This window comes from Colius striatus, chromosome W, assembly GCF_028858725.1.
Source record: "Colius striatus isolate bColStr4 chromosome W, bColStr4.1.hap1, whole genome shotgun sequence".
NCBI classification, from domain to species: domain Eukaryota; kingdom Metazoa; phylum Chordata; class Aves; order Coliiformes; family Coliidae; genus Colius; species Colius striatus.
This window is the reverse complement of record NC_084789.1, coordinates 25,449,671-25,467,217: the sequence shown is the minus strand read 5'-3', so window position 1 is coordinate 25,467,217 and position 17,547 is coordinate 25,449,671.

Below are 17,547 nucleotides of genomic sequence, written 5' to 3'. Positions count from 1 at the left end.
AGAGCAGGGGAAGAATGCAAGGAGTCGTCCTCCTCTGAGAAGACAGAAGCAGAAGAGACTATCTGTGAGAGACTGACCACATTCCCCATTCCCTACCCGCCCCCTCCCCATGTTATTGAGGGGGGAGGAGCAGTGAGCTGAGCTTGGGAAGAAAGGAGGAATGGGGGAGGGAGATCTTAAATCTTAATACCAATAATACTGTTCCAATACTATCTCCTCTAGATAAGATACAGGTGTTTGTAAAAGATATCTAAAATACAAGAACTCAAGAAACTGATATCAACAAAGGATAAGGATAAGGATAAGGATAAGGATAAGGATAAGGATAAGGATAAGGATAAGAGAAGCTGGGGTACAGAAATATATGACATTGTCAGAGGTTACTATATGAATCTTCACTTATAGATTCATGGTCATGGTGCAACCATGCAATCTGTAGGTGTAAACAATTCCATTTCCGCTGTAGTTTCTGTGTATGTTGTACTTCCATCAGTAAACCAGGCAACTTTTTTGTGCTCTTTTATTAACTTGTCATGAGGGGAAGCCTCCTCCACGGGAGATGTAGGGGTATCTCCAAGGGGGAGAGTTTCCCCTAGTATGGGCATAAAAGTTCTCCTATACCCTAAAAATTCCAAAAAAGTCTGTAATTTTTTCACTGTGGTTGGTACAAGAAATCTCTGGACTGTTTGCTGTACCATATTTGGTATTTCTCTAATCTGTCCATGCCAAAATATTCCCCAAAACTGTGCAGTAGTACTAGGGTTCTGTATTTTCTTGCGATTAATTCTCCAGCATTGGTCTTGTAAATGTGCTGTCACCAATTTAGCACCTGTTCCAATTTCTGGTTATGAGTCTGACATAACCAATAGATCATCAATATAATGGTAAACACTGATGGGACCAGACCATAGTGCTACATCAGCTGCTATCATTTGCTGGCAAATGGAGGGACCGTGTTTGTAGCCCTGAGGCAATATCTGGAAAGTATATTGCTTTTGTTGCCAGGTAAGGGCAAACTGGTCTTGGCTTTCTGAAGCAATGACTATAGAAAAGACAGCATTAGCAAGATCTATCACCATCTTCCAGCGTTGTAAACTTTTTCTGATTTTTTTTTTATAATTTTAATCATGTCTGGTATCATAACTGCAAGAGGCAGGGGGAAACTTCATTCAGTTCTGACCATCAGTCCTACCATTGCCCTCCATGGGTTGCAGGGGCACAGACTGTGTTCTCGTCATAGGCTGCAGGGTGGTGTCTGGTCTGGCACTCCTCCTTCATTCCTCCTTTTCTGACTGTAGGATGGTCACCTCCATCTTGTACCACCCCTCCAATTCCTCTTCTGACTGCAGATTTCCCTTCTGAAATAATGATCGCAGAGACGCCAGACTGGCCCATCCGGGCTGGAGATGAGTCCAGCTCAGAGCTGGGGGATGTTTCGAGAACTGCTCCAATGGGATCAGCACTGCAGCTCCCTCTTCCTGTTACCAAGCAAAAGTGGCTCCACACAAACACATGACATCTATAAGAGTAACTATGTCTGGTACCGTAACTGCAAGTGGAGGTGTGTGGTATAACATTATTCAATTCTACATAATCTACAGTCATTCTCGGAGTGCAGTCTGGTTTTCAGACAAGCCAAATGGGGTTATTAAAGGCAGTCATAGTTTCCATAATGATTCCTGCTTCTTGAGGTGCCTGAAAGCTTTGGATAATTTCTTCCTCCCTCCTAGAATATTATATTGTTTTCCAGTTATCACCTTGGTAGGCATGGGCAGCACAACCACATCTCCCCTTAGTCTCCTCTTTTCTGGACTAAACAGCCCCTATGTTCCAGTCCCCTCATCATCTTGGTGGCCCTGTGCTGGACTCTCTCCAGAAGTTCTCTGTCCAGTCGAGATCCGGCTGAATGGTAGCACAACCTTCTGGAGAATCAGCCAGTCCTCCCAGTTTGGTGTCATCAGCAAATTTGCTGAGGGTACACTCTGTCCCCTCATCCAGGTCATTAATGAAGATATTGAACAAGACTGGCAACAGAACTGATTCCTGTGGAACTCCACTGGCTACAGGCCTCCAACTTGATTCTGTGCCACTGATCACCACCCTCTGGGCTCTGTCATTCAGACAGATCTCGATCCACCTCACTTTCCACTCATCCAAGGCACACTTCTTGAGCTTTCTGATGAGGATGTTATGGGAGACAGTGTCAAAAGCCTTGCTGAAGTCAAGGTAGATGACATCCGCTGCTCTCCCCTCATCTAGCCAGCCGGTTATGCACTCTGCGAAGGCTATCAAGTTGGTCAAACAGGATTTCCCCCTGGTGAATCCATGTTGACTCCCCCTGATAACCACCTTTCCAGGGATGGAGGTGAGGCTGACTGCCCTGTAGTTTCCTGGGTAATCCTTCCTGCCTTTTTTGAAGACTGGAGTGACATTGGCCTTTCTCAAGTCCTCCATGATTGTTAAAAAATGATGGAGAGAGACTTAGTGTAATGGAAAAGGTCATGTTCGTTAATCAAATCATGAAAGAATAGTTGTGCAAGGAACCGTTTAAAGTAATTGTAAAAGTCTTGTAAAACTTGAAGTTTCTACAATGTGAACAGGTGCAGTTGGCTAAGATGCTTAGAGGAGGTACAATAGGTTGCGCATGAGCTGAGAAGAGCCAAGAGAAGAGTTCATGAATGGTCCACTAGAGGAAGACTACTGACTTCATCCCAGCGACCACCTTTCGACCACCAGGAGGCAGAAGAAGACCCCCCAGTAACAAGATGGGCACATGCGCAGAGTACACCAGGGAGCGATGCACCCGACCAATAAGGACTGTATAAAAGGACTCTGATACGGGGGAGGATCACGCACCGTTGGTGGAGCAGAGTCACCCAGCCGCCCAGCGCTGTTTTACTTATTTGCCGTTTGCTTAATAAATTTGATCCATGAGTCACTTAAATTGGCTAGTGAACTTTATCACAGCAATTTATAACATTAGCAATCACATCAGCCAGTCCCCTCAGCATTCTAGGATGCATTCCATCAGAACCCATTGACTTATGAGCCTTAAGCTTGGCCAACAAGTCTTTAACCTCTTCCTCTTCCACCTAGGGCAAGTCCTCTGCTGTCCTGACCATCCTATTATCCTTGCTGGACTAGGCTTCCTGAGGGCTGGCCTTGGCTGTAAAGACTGAAGCAAAGAAGGCATTCAGTACTTCGGCCTCCTCTGCATCCTCGGTCACCAGGGCACCCTCTGTGTTTAGCAGCGGGCCCACATTCCCCCTCGTCATCCTGCTGCTGCTGATATACTTGAAAAATGCCTTATTATTGTCCTTAACATCCCTGGCTAAATTTAATTCTAGAAGGGCTCTAGCCTTCCTAGTTGCATCCCTGCATGCCCTCACAGTGTTCCTATACTCTTCCCAAGAAGCCAGCCCCTGTTTCCACCTCTCATAGATGGCTGCTTTCTGCCTGAATTGTCCCAACAGATCCTTGCTCATCCATGGAGGCTTCCTACCTCCTTTTCCTCCTTTCTTGCGCATTTGGACACACTGATCCTGGGCTTGAAGGAAGTGGTGCTTGAAGACTAACCAGCTCTCTTGGGCACTTCTACCTTCTATGATTGTATCCCATGAGATCTGTCCAAGTAGGTCTTTGAAGAGGCCAAAGTCTGCCCACCTGAAATCCCCTCCTCATTGGTTCCTCTATCATCTGCGACAGGAAGTTGTCATCAACAATCTGTAGGAACCTCCTGGACTGCATGTGCTTGGCTGTGTGGCTTTGCCAACAAATATCAGGAAGGTTGAAGTCCCCCATGAGGACCAGGGATTGTGACTGTAAAGCAGCTCTCAGCTGTTTGTAGAAGGCCTCATCCACTTCCTCCTCCTGATCAGGTGGCCTGTAGCAGACTCCTACAACAATATCTCCTGCCTTATCCTGCCCATTAATTTTTACCCATAAGCACTCTACCCCCTCCTCATCCCCACCCAGGCACAGTTCAGTACACATTAATTGCTCTCTCACATAGAGAGCAACTCCACCTCCACGTCTTGTTAGTCTGTCTTTCCTGAACAATCCATAGCCCTCCATGGCTATGTCATAGCCCAGTCATGGCAGCTGTCTCACCACGTCTCTGTGACTGCAGAGTATAATGTATGATTATTAGTGGAAGATGTAGCTTAGAAAAAATATAATTATTGACGAGGGTAATGTTTCAAATTATTAGTGAAGGATGTAGCTAAAATGTTTATAAGAATGGAATTTTTGATGTATCTATTTCTGTATGCACGGGGGTGGATGTTCAAGGCTGAGAAATGAGATGTTCAGTCTTTGTTGGAAGTACATGAAAAAGAACCAAGTAGATAAGGAAACTGTCTTGGTTCCTCCCGGGGCCCTGACAGAACTTCAGATGGCACCACAGCAGAGGATAAAATCAGATGTTCTGCGCGTAAAGTTATGTAATGTTATTCAATATAAAAAGCTGTACCCTTTTGCAGTGACTTTGGAGACCTCACTTATGAGTGGATGCACTGTGTAGGACATCCCAGTTTCCGAGACAGGTTCCCCAAATCCTCGCTGCAACCGGAGCTCCCCAGTGACTGTGGATCTGGATGATGAAGTATTAGAGCAATTGGTTATCTGTCTTTCTTATTCACGATCATTATTCTCATGTAATAATGAATAGGTGCATTGCTTTGCATATGCTTTTTGCTATTTAGAAATAAGAGATCATTGAATACATTTTGTTTATGCATTTGTCATTGCATTTTGAAAGGGAACACAAGGATATATATGAGGAAGCAATACTTTAAAAGCTCAAGATGTTTGCTTAGACATTGAACAGTGTTTGTCATTTTGAAATGTATTCTGATAATGATCCAAAATCTGTCCTAGAGTATGTTGGAAAAAACCCTTTGTGATAATTTGTTAATAGACAACCTAGAAACATTACTTAACAATCAGTCAAATCTATGCATTTGCAATTTTACTTACATTTCAGGGTGTGATTTTATACTGAGGACTGTGTACCAGGATATACAGAGGATCTATGTACTATACAATGTTTTATCACCAACACCAATAAGAATGAACATCACGTTGGTCACGAAGCTAGTAGAGCACCTTGGTCTACACAACTTAATAGAAAGACTAAAGGAGGGAACTCATAGACTCCTGATTACAGTTCACTATGACACACAGGACATACATCATGTGCTGGAATGGGTAAAAAAGGATGGAGAATAACGCTGGTGGGATGTTTTGTTTGGATGATCCAACTGCTACTGGAATCTTTAATACAATACTACATCCTGAAATAGTGTTGTTGATACTAAACATGCTATGCCTAGTCTTGATAATCTTCATATATCTAAATGTGTGGTATATGATTCAAGACTTAACATGATTAACAACATCTAGGTCTGTCACATTAAAATAAATACACCAAAATATAGAGAATGATGTTTCTTAACACATTTGATGATGACGTATAAATATGGGGCACTTTTATAGCATGGAGGCAAGAGGTACCTGCATTAGCACTTCATGAGGTAAAGATGATTGACTGCAGTCTCGGGGTGGAGCATAGCAGGACACTCTCCCTAGTGAAAAGATACAAGCTGAAGGTCATGCTGTTTTCTAATGGTGAAGGCCATTACAGATCACCTTGACTTAAACATCTCCAAGGACAACTTCAGAGGATGAGAAGATTCTTGAGCTAATGGGCAGTGAAACAGACATCTCTGTAATAACACTGTTGTGGGAAACTAGATGTTCCTGCTAGCCCTACAGAGATATAAGTTTAATGACAAGATGAATGACAGTCAGTCACTTTATTCTAAAAAAGCCTAATCCCATTTATGTGGGGTGAGAGTATTTCTGCATACTCTCCTTTGGAGTGTGTCTGAAAATATCCCCCCTTGATCAGGGATGCCTCTTAAGGTTACCCTCTGGAGCTGAGAGAATCTCCCGCTGTCTTTGATATGGGTGAATAACACCATTCTCTATGAAATAAAGGCCAAATCACAACTGATTATGATGATCACCATGAAAATGAAGCTACAAAACAAAGAAGGGGGAAATGTGGGAATAAAGAACTGGTAATTACTAGAAAATGTAAACTGACCTTCAGAGTATGAGACTGATTGTTGGCAAATGAGGTTATATTACGGAATATCCTGTTGCGAGCTTGAGAAGTAGCAGCATGTGAGTGTAAAGGAGACAAAATCTGAAGGTCAGCAGAATGTAAAAACAAAAAAAGATATTATCATAGAATCATATGTAATTCTTTACAATAAATTGGGGGCTTGCATACAGCATGGTAGCACTTGCTCATGGCAAATGCTCCCCCTTCAGCAAACCTGAGTGGGTTGGATATGATTCAGTACATCACCCCGATATCAGCTGGCCCGAGGCAGGCACAGCTTCACTATCCAATGAGAGCTATCACATTGAAAATCCATCCAGACTGCCAGTACATAGCTAAAGGAACATAGGGATGCAGGTCACCCTCACGGCAAGGGGCTACTGTGGGGGCAATTTTGGGGACCTGTCAAATGTTCATTTCTGTTGCTTTGACATTTACCATGTAGCATCATGCATTGGGGTGGGAGGTGGAGACAGAGGGTGGGCACGGAAATTGGTGGTGGGGATAAGGGTAGTTGGCTTTTTTGTGTAAATGCTAACTTTTGCACTTAAAACATTTCTGATGTTGTGATCGCATCTATTTCTGATCTTGGGACACCAGCTTGTACAAGACCATTCCACATTTGTTTCCTCATCACCCATAGTGTAACTCCTTTTAGTTTTGCCTGCTTTCCTTTATTCACCACACAAATAGATTTTCCTGAAATTACAGCTTAATTTCCCTCAAGGTCTCTGCTAGGGTGCCTATATTACTATCTGATTTAGTCCCATCTAGGAACAAAGGACCAGGATCAGCCATAAGTACCAAAGGCCTTTGGAATGCCATAAGTACCATTTGCCATTTATGGTCCCGGACAAAACAGACAAGACTACTCAACTTGGGGAAGAAAATACAAATTCATTTAATCCACCAACAATCAAAAAGATAAAACCCAAAACTATAATAAATAGAAAACACCACAGAGTGGTACAATGATGAAGAGCACAACCAGCCCTTTAAGACCACCTTCCCCCCATCCCTCCTTCTTCCTGGACTCATAGCCCTGATCTCCCCCCTTAGGTGGCTCAGGGGGACAGGGAATGGGAGTTTCAGTCAGTCTTTTCCTGATGGCTTCTGTCATTTGTCTTGCCTCAAGGCAGACAGACTCCTCGCCAGTCCTCCCTGTTCCACCTCGGGGACCCTCATACAAAAGGCAGTCCTGCACAGGCTGCTCCAACGTGCATCCATCCCAAGGGCTGCAGCTTCTCTCCACCTCCTATGTGGGTCTCCATGGCCCGTAGGCACTCCAGCACGGCCTGCACTATGACCACTTCCTCACACAGTATTCTGCCTGTCTGGGCGCACTCACCCAGAGCTGCTGGTGGCTCTCAGTCCATGGGTTGCAGGGGCACAGTCTGCATTCTCACCTTGGGTTGCAGAGAGATCAACAGTCTGGCGCTCCTCCTTCCTTTCTCCTTCTCTGACTGCTGGGTCCACATGGTCACTTCCATCTTGTACCACCCCTCCAACTCCTCTTCTACCTCAGCTTTCCCTTCTTAGATAATGATCACAGAGGCATCAGATTGGCCCATCCGGGCTGGAGGTGGGTCCAGCTCAGAGCCAGGGGATGTTTCGAGAACTGCTTACTTGGGATCAGCACTGCAGTTCCCTTCCCCTGTTCCCAAGCAAAAAAGAGCTCCACACAAACCCATGACATTTACCCATAGTATTTGTCACTGCTGATATAATCAAGGATTTTAGTGAGGCAGATGCTTTTTTCAAAAGCTGCATTTTCATGGGTTTTTTTGCTGCTACACTACCTGGATTTTATCCTGTAAGCAACGCTTGAGCTATTCTCATCATAGATTCATAGAATCATAGAATGATAGAGGTTGGAAGGGACCTTTAGAGATCATCTAGTCCAATCCCCCTGCAGAAGCAGGTTCACCTAGATCAGGTCACATAGGAACATATCCAGGTGGGTCTTGAAGATCTCCAAGGAAGGAGACTCCACAATTTCCCTGGGCAGTCTGTTCCATTGCTCCATCACCCTCACAGTAAAATAGTTTTTTCTTATGTTTAAATGGAACTTTTTGTATTCCAGCTTCATTCCATTACCCCTTGTCCTGTTGCTACATGCAATAGAAAAAAAAGGATGTCCCAACTTCCTGACATCCACTATTTAGATATTTGTAAATATTATTGAGATCCCCTCACAGTCTCCTCTTCTCTAGACTAAACAGTCCCAGTTCCCGCATCCTTTCCCCATAAGGAAGATGCTCCAGTCCCCTGATCATCTTGGTGGCCCTGCGCTGGACTCTGTCAAGAAGGATGGCGGAGGCCCCAGTAAAATGGGAGGAAAAAGATAACCAAGGATGCTGTGGATTGAGACAAGAGCAGGGAGGGTTTGGAGGAATGATTAAGGGAGCATGGACATGGATCCTGGGGTATAATGCTAGGCCCGTTGGGGCAAGGTAGCCTGGGCTCTAGTTATATGGATTTGATGCACAATCAAGACCAGAGTCAGAGCCATGGTTAAAGCAGTTGCTGTCACGTAGACAGCAGGCCGCTTTCCATTCCCTCAAGGTTGGACTGTTTTCAGCTAAAAGTGGTAAACAACTTCGGGGAAAAACAAGATGGGAAAATGTGAAGGAGCTTGCTTATTGCAGAAACCACAAGTAGGATGAACAAGAAAATGTAATCTATTAGCTGCTGTTGCTGAGCTAGCTTTGAAGCTGGTGTGTATATAAGTTAGAGCCTGCTTTCAATAAAGAAGAAGATTTCTGCTATCACTCACACTGAGTAGGACTGGATTTCTTCCCACCCAGCTGAGAATCGGACCCTAGGTTGAGCCGCATGAAGTAGGCTTAGAGCTGGTGTTTTTAGGCTTCAAGCTGGTTTTTTTAGGCCAAGAGCTGAAAACTTCACGGCAGGAGGACTCGCTGCCAATTACAGTTCCAGACAAAACAGACTCCACTACTCAACTTAGAGAGGAAAGTAGGAAAGTTTATTCTACCACCTACAAGAAACAGAACAGATCAAAAAGCAGAAAGAGAGTAGGATGATGAGAAAACTGCAAACAGCACTTTAAGATCTCCCTCCCCCATCCCTCCTTTCTTCCTGGGCTTAGCTCACTGCTCCCAATATCTCTACGTCCTCCCACTTCAATTGCTCAGGGAGGATAAAGAATGGGGGATGTGTTCAGTCTCTCATAGATGGTCTCTGCCATTTGTCTTCCCAGAGGAGCTCAACTCCTCGCATTCTTTCTCTGCTCCATTACCGTGTCCCCCCTCCAGGACACAGTCTTTAATGAATATCTCTGGCATGGGTTCTTCCCAACAGTTACAGCTTTTGCAGATATAGGGTCCCTCCCATGCGACATAGCCTCTTCTGGGCATAATTTTAATGAGCTTCTTTGGTGTGGGTTCTTCCCCATAGTTATAGCTTCTGTGAAAATTGGGTCCCTCCCATGGGACACTGCCTCCTTTGGCCATAGTTACTGCCTCTGGCACGGGGTCTTTAATGAAGTGAGTCACTGCCCCTGGTGTGGGGTCTTTAGCAAAATGAGTCACTGTCCCTGATATGGGGTCTTTAAGGAAATGCAAACAAATCACTGCTTCACCAGTCCTCTCCATAGGATGCAGGGGAGTCTCTGCTCCAGCACACCTCCTCCTTCTTGGCTGTCGTGTCAAACCATGACAATATTTCCATCCCATTCTTCAGGATCCTATGACCATTTTCTCACTGCATGTAAGGAGGAGAGATCCCCCATGCACCAAGTGCTGCAATAAACTAATGACAGCTTTCTAAAGTAGAAAAATTGGTTTGGAGAGTCATTTTTTGTTACAGATTTTAGTAACAATAACACTGCTCTGCTTGAACAGTAATCACTTATTGAGTGATCATCTCTGCATCTTGTAAAATCACAACTTCCTTTTCCAATTCTCTCATTTTACTCTGTAATGCAACAACTTCATGATGAAGACCTCTAAGACCAGTAAGACCTTGTTACCTTACAATCCAGGGGAATCTCCAAAACAACACCCAGGTAGAGGCACACAAGTGGGGTTGCAGCACCATGGAGCTCAGTCCTGCCAGCAGCAGAGTGAAAAGGCAAAAGACTTGGAATCTGCTGCTTTTGCCTGTAAAGCAGGGATTGTTTTTCAGGCATAATTTTCCACTGTTCTTTGATCTTTCTTACAACAGAGCAGGAATCTTAAGAATGTCTGATAGGTGCCTCTGAGTCTATCATAGGCCTGTATTATCTAAACAGAGATGTTCTACTTGCCAAACACACAGGGCTAAGCAACTATTAGAATTGTTGATATATGTGTTTTTCAGCACCCCAGCTACAAGTCACTTGAGTGTATTTACAATCCTCCTTGTCAATCTTCCGTTATCTTCCCACACCTAGTAAGTCCACATCAGGAGTACTGTGTCCAGTTCTGGGCTCCCCAGTTCAAAAGAGATAGGGAACTTGTGGAGAGAGTCCAATGGAGGGCTCCAAAGATGATTAGGGGACTGGAACATCTCTTTTGCAAGGAAAGGCGAAGAGAGCTGGGGTTGTTTAGAGAGAGAAGACTGAGAAGGGACCTTAGCAATGCTTATCAATGGGCATGTGTCAAGAGGATGGGGCTAGTCAATTTAAGGTAAATATTAAAAAGATTGGATGCTACATATGCATCAGTAAATTGGTCTTGTGAAAGTAACTAGTGTTTGTGCTCCCATTTTAATTTTCTGACATGCTATGTCAGCCAACACAGGCAGGACACAGAAACAAACCACAGAACCATGGATAAAATGCCAAGAGTAAATTCTTGCTGCCTCACGATCCAGGGGCTCTCCAAAACTGCACCCGGGCAGAAGCATGCAAGCTGAGATGCAGCACTTCAGAGATCGGTCCTGCCAGCAGCAGAGCAGAAAAACAAGACTTTGAACCTGCTGCTTTTCTCCTATAAATCAGGGATTGTTTTTTAGATGTAGTTTTGCACTATGCTTTGTTCTTTCCCATAGCAAGGCAGGAATCTCAAGAATGTCTGATAGGTACCTATGAGTTCATCACAGACCTGTGTTAAACCCCAGCTGCAGGTCACTTCAGCATATTTACAATCCTCCTCACCAATCTTCTGTTATATTCCCATATATGCAGTTACATTTTTTTAATAAACAAAACCAGTAACTGCTTATTTTCAAATTGACCCATTCATAAAATACCAATTGAAGAGAGCATTGTGGCAAATACTGTCATGTAGCTTAATAAATTATTCAGATTTTTGCTTCAAATTTATGTTGTAAACTGAGGTTAACTTGTACATACATCAGGGCTTGAGGCAAATAGAAATTCATAACTGTATCTACTGAACTAGGACTGAGAAGATCAACAACTGTACAAACTTACTGGCATACATTTTTCTGCCTGTAACCTGGATGTCATAGAATCATAGAATCATACAATGGTAGGGGTTGGAAGGGACCTTTAGAGATCATCTAGTCCATCTCCCCTGCAGAAGCAGGTTCACCTAGATCAGGCCGCATAGGAACATATCCAGGTGGGTTTTGAAGACCTCCAAGGAAGGAGACTCCACAACCCCTCTGGGCAGCCTGTTCCACTGCTCCATCACCCTCACAGTAAAATAGTTTTTTCTTATGTTTAAGTAGAACTTTTTGTGTTCCAGCTTCATCCCATTACCCCTTGTCCTGTCATTAGATACAACAGAAAAAAGTGATGTCCCAACCTCCTGACACCCACCCTTTAGATATTTGTAAATGTTAATAAGATCTCCCCTCAATCTCCTCTTTTCTAGACTAAACAGCCCCAGTTCCCGCAGCCTTTCCTCATAAGAAAGATGTTCTAGTCCCCTGATCATCTTGGTGGCCCTGCGCTGGACTCTCTCCAGAAGTTCTCTGTCCCTCTTGAGCTGAGGAGCCCAGAACTGGACACAGTACTCCAGATGAGGCCTCACCAGGGCAGAGTAGAGAGGGAGAAGAACCTCCCTTGACCTGCTGGCCACACTCTTTTTGATGCGTCCCAGGATGCCATTGGCCTTCTTGTCCACAAGGGCACATGGTTGGCTCATATTTAGTTTATTATCAATCAGGACTCCCAGGTCTCTCTCTCCAGAGCTGCTCTTCAGCAGTTCGACCCCTAGCCTGTACTGGTGCATGGGGTGCAGGGTGGGTGGGTGGGAGGGGAGGAGAAACAAGCGCATTGGACTCCTGGAATGGTGCTCTAGGGCATTCTGGGAGGGGTAGGCTCACATCCATACTTTCCTCCTCTAGAGGTGGAGCCAAGGGTATTATGACATTATCACCTCCAAAGAATCTCTCAGCATTTTCTTCTAGAGGTGGAACCGATGGCACCATAAAGTCACCACCTCCAAAGAACCTTTTAGTGTCTACTGAGAACATAGATGGCACAGCATTTTCTGCATTCATGGCAGCAGCTGTAGCCCACTCAGCTTCTAGCTGTTGTAGAATGGATGATACCAGTTTACACAGGCCAATAGTATTATTCAATGTGTCTCCTAGATTTTGCTACTGTCCCATTTCATATACTTCCTGTGGGGAGGCGAAGAAACCTACCTCCTGTCCCCATCTTACAAGTCTTAACAAATTCTCTCTTTCATAGTTGAATCCTTTTTCAGCAAGGATATGCTAGAGGGTGTCAATAGGGTTTTCCTCTTTGCTCATCATCTTTCCCATTAAAGCAGTTTAATTGGGTCACTTGTTTTTTCAGACAGGAATCCAGGCAATTTTCTGCCGATGGTTCTTAATCCAACAGATTCAGCTGATCATATTGGGGTCACCAAATGTTATAGCAGTGCAAGCTATATTCATCCACTCACTGGTGGACAGGGTGAGAAGCAGAAAGGCCTTGTTGCTGTGTGAGCACTGCTCAGCAATAACCAAAACATCCCTCTGTTATCAACATTCTCGTAAGTGTAAACCCAAAATATGGTCCTGTAGCAGCTACTAGGAAGAAAATTAACTCTATCCCAGCTGAAACCAGGACAGGAGTAAAATGGCATCAGAAAACACAGTAAACCATGCTGCTTTAACTGTGTTATGTACATTTTTCCTTTTTCCCTTTCCCCACTATCATTCATTTACAAACATTTCCACAAAAATAATGGATCTAGATATAAATAGCCCATCAATGCTTTCCTTGGCAGATGTTATCATTCATGTTGATACCCTGGGACTGAAAGGGCTCTGGAGAGGGTGCTTTGGCCCTTCAAGGGTAGCTTTGGCCCTGCTTTGGATCCTTAACTCTGGACATTGATTTTCTATTCATGTATGAAAGAGTTATTGCAGTAGGTCTTGGGTGGTTGTGGGAAGAGATCATTGTCAAAGGGGAATGCTGCGCTATAGAAATAAAATGCCTTTGGAGAGTTCACTCTCCCCTTTGCCTTCCCGCAAAGACTTGCTGTGACTTTTCTCCAGCCACCTTTGTTGTAGACTTATGAGCTCATCTTGATTTGAGAGTCTTGTTCAGTTTGACCATGGGCAAATGTTTGAAAACAGTCTCGTGCATTTGCTGAGAAGGTCTCAAAAAGCAAATCTAGGAGGGATTTTACTTTTTCATAGATGGAAGGTGGGGAATTTTTTCAAAGGCACTGTATAATTTCTATTATATCTGCTTCATTAGGGGAAAGAAGCATTGAATATCTGACTCTGGAGCCTTTGCTTTCTCCAGATGTTTACTTTGCACACAAATTAACCACATGAAAACAGCAACTGCTAATACAATAGCCAAAGTGCATCGGGGGCCTAATCTAAAACCTCCCAATCCATTCAGCTGTCTGACATTTGCTATTATAGGGCATTAACATAGAAATGACCCTGCAGCTTTATCACTGCACCCTCGGTGGGCAGCAGCAGCCCAACATGATGGGATTAGTAATTTGTTCATTTCATGGTGTCTGTGAGGAAGCCAGGAGAAGAGAGTTTCAGGGGAATGGAATGGAGCATGTCCCAGCCTCAGAAGCACCTGTCTGCATTGACAGCTGTAGTGGGTCTGGGATGGTAGTGATTTTCCACAGCAGCTCCTGCAGTGCTGTGCTTACTGTTGATATCAATATTATGACTACTGCTCGCACAGCATCAGGGCTGTCCCTCCAGCATTCCTTCCCCCACCTTCACCAATAGCTGTGGGTGGGCATGATCTTGGGAGGGACTATGGCCAGGACAGCTGACCCAGGCTGACCAAGGAGATATTCCATACCATATGACGTAAGCTCAGTAATATAAACTGGGGGAGAGGAGCAGGAAGGGGAGGCGAGATTCATTTCTGGCCTTCCAAAAGCAACCGCTACGCGTACTGCAGCCCTGCTTCTCAGGAGGTGGCCGGACATCGCTGCTGATGGGAAGTAGAGAGTAACAGCTTTATCTGCTTTTGCTTTGCTTCCCGCGCGCGCAGCTTTGCTGTTTCTTTATTAAACTGCTTTTATCTCAACCCACGAGACTTCCATCTTATTTTCTCCCCTTCCCTGGCTTGCTGAGGAGGTGGGGGATAAAGTGGTGTGGTGGGCACCTGGCATCCAGCCAGGCTCAAACTACCACAGCCCTTTTGGCGCCCAACGTGGGGCGAGATAATAGCAGTTTTACATTAACTGCATTGCAATTACAGTAAGTCAATGAGTGCAAAGTTCTTGTGCTGGTCACGGAGCCTTGCTGCTATTCAGCTTATATTACACTTTCTAATGTTTGGGAACACGATGCTACTAACATTGACTCTGTGCTGTGCTTTAACCTTAATAGCTTTGCTAAGCTGGCTATATAATTTTGTGAAAAGGATGAAAGGGCCTGGGAACATGATGGCCCAAATAATAATAGCAAGTCTCATTCTCTTACTGATGAATTTACTGTGCTGTGGGAACTATCTTGTGGAGGCCATGGGGCAAAGCACCTCTTTCTCCTCAGCCCGGACTGATCTAGACAATTTTGTTATACAGACTTCCCAGGTCCTTAGTCACACTTATATGAGAGTTTTAATATTACTAATTAACATGGTTGGTATATTATATATCTTGTGGAATCTGGACTCATCTGGGTATCAGAGAGAACAAATTTGCGATGGAAACATGTTAAAATGCCCCCTGAATCGGCCAGTCCCTGGGTGGCAGGGTGTGTGGATGAATTTGAGCAAATTCCTAGGACGGTTATCACCTCCTGTAACCTGGGATTTTACACCTGAACAGATAAAAAACCCTGCTTTACTGGCACGCTACCTGATAGAAGGGTGTCTTACCTACCCTAATGAGGCCCATCAGATTCAGGCACTATACTGGGGCCTAGCCTCTGCCTACCGAGCTGCATTCCAGTCCTCTCAGAGAACTATGATTGAAGTGGAAACTCAAACGGTACCTGAGACCAACATGGTTGAGTCAGTCGCAGTCCAGTCCTCTCAGAGAACTACGGCCGAGGTGGAAATTCAAACTATACCTGAGACTACCATGGTTGAGTCAGGGAATCAAACAACAACCACAGTGGTTGCCCCAGTAGTGAAAAAGAAGCAGTGGATAAGGAGGTCAAGTCCATATCATCGATTAGTAAGGGCAGAAGAGGAGGAAGAGGAAAGGCTTGAAGAAGAAACTGGTCCTTCGGTAAGGAGATCAGGAGAAGGAGTGAAAGAAATCGAAAAGGAAATGGAAAATACTCGGTCCCTCACCTCAACAGAACTTAGAGATATGCGAAAAGATTACAGTCACCAGCCAGGTGAGTGGATTGGTGCCTGACTGCTCCGATGTTGGGATAACGGGGCTGACAGTCAGCAACTGGAAGGCAGAGAAGCCCAACAACTGGGATTTCTTGCTAGGGACCGGGGAATTGATAGAGGCATTGGAAAGAAGATCTCAATTTGTAGTCTCTGGAAACGACTCCTCTCAAGTGTAAGGGCAAGATACCCATTCAAGGAAGACCTTGTAAATGCCCGAGGAAAGTGGACTAGAGCTGATGAAGGCATCCAATATCTAAGGGAATTACCTGTGCTGGAAGTCATCTTTGGTGATCTAGATAATGCCGAGGCCTCCACAGATCCAGACGATGTCCAGTGTACACGGGCCATGTTGAGAAAAGTGATTCAGAGTGCCCCAGCTACATATTCGAATATCTTGGCAATGGTGTATCATCCAGACATGGATATACCAACAGTGGAGAGGGTATCTTCTTGGTTACAGAACTATGAAGAGAGCCTCTGCACCTCCTCATCAGTGTGGGATGATGGTCTGACTGTCAGAACTGCCTCAAGAATTCGGTCATCCACTGTCCCGACCAGGGGAAAAGGAAGTTCCAGACGCAAGAGTACACCGCGAAATGAACTCTGGCTCTTTTTGCGTGGCCAAGGAGAGGATATGAGGAAGTGGGATGGTGAATCCACTTTTAAGCTGGAAGCGCGTGTACGTGAACTAAGGGGGAAGACAGCTGTTAGAAAAGGATCACCCAAGAGGGCTGTCAGCATAGTAGTTGCCAAAACAAAAGAGGACAATCAACAATCTCCAAGACATAGAAGAACTGCAACTACTTCCTTCGATGCCAATGAGGAGACTTCAGGTCTAAAATTGCAAGGATCAGATAGCGAATACTCTGATGAAGAACAGAAATAGAGGGTCCCTGCCTCCAGCCAGGAGGAGGAAAGGGATGACAGAATCTACTGGACTGTGTGAGTTCGATGGCCTGGCACATCAAACCCACAAAGGTATAAAGCCTTAGTAGGCACAGGGGCACAGTGTACATTGATGCCATCAAGGTATAGAGGCACAGATTCTGTCTGGATCTCTGGAGTGACAGGGGGATGTGAAGAATTATCTGTATTAGAGGCTGAAGTGAGCTTAACAGGGGACAAATGGGAAAAACACCCCATTGTGACTGGTCCAGAGGCCCCTTGTATTCTTGGCATAGATTACCTCAGAAGAGGGTACTTCAAAGACCCGAAGGGATATCGATGGGCTTTTGGTATAGCCACTGTAGATACAGAGAAAATCAAACAACTCTCTAATTTACCTGGCCTCTCAGAAGACCCTTTTGTTGTGGGATTGCTGCAAGTTCAAGAGCAACAGGTACCAATTGCTACCAGGACGGTGCACCGGAGGCAATATCGCACGAACCGAGATCCCCTGACTCCCATCCGTGAGTTGATTCACCAACTGGAGGCTCAAGGAGTAATCAGAAAAACTCATTCCCCATTTAATAGTCCCATATGGCCTGTGAAAATATCTGATGGAGGGTGGAGGTTAACAGTAGACTATCGTGGCCTGAATGAAGTGACACCACCACTGAGTGCTGCTGTACCAGACATGTTAGAGCTCCAGTATGAACTGGAGTCAAAAGCAGCCAAGTGATATGCTACGATTGACATCGCTAATGCATTTTTCTCAATTCCATTGGCAGCAGAGTGCAGGCCACAATTTGCCTTCACATGGAGAGGTGTCCAATATACC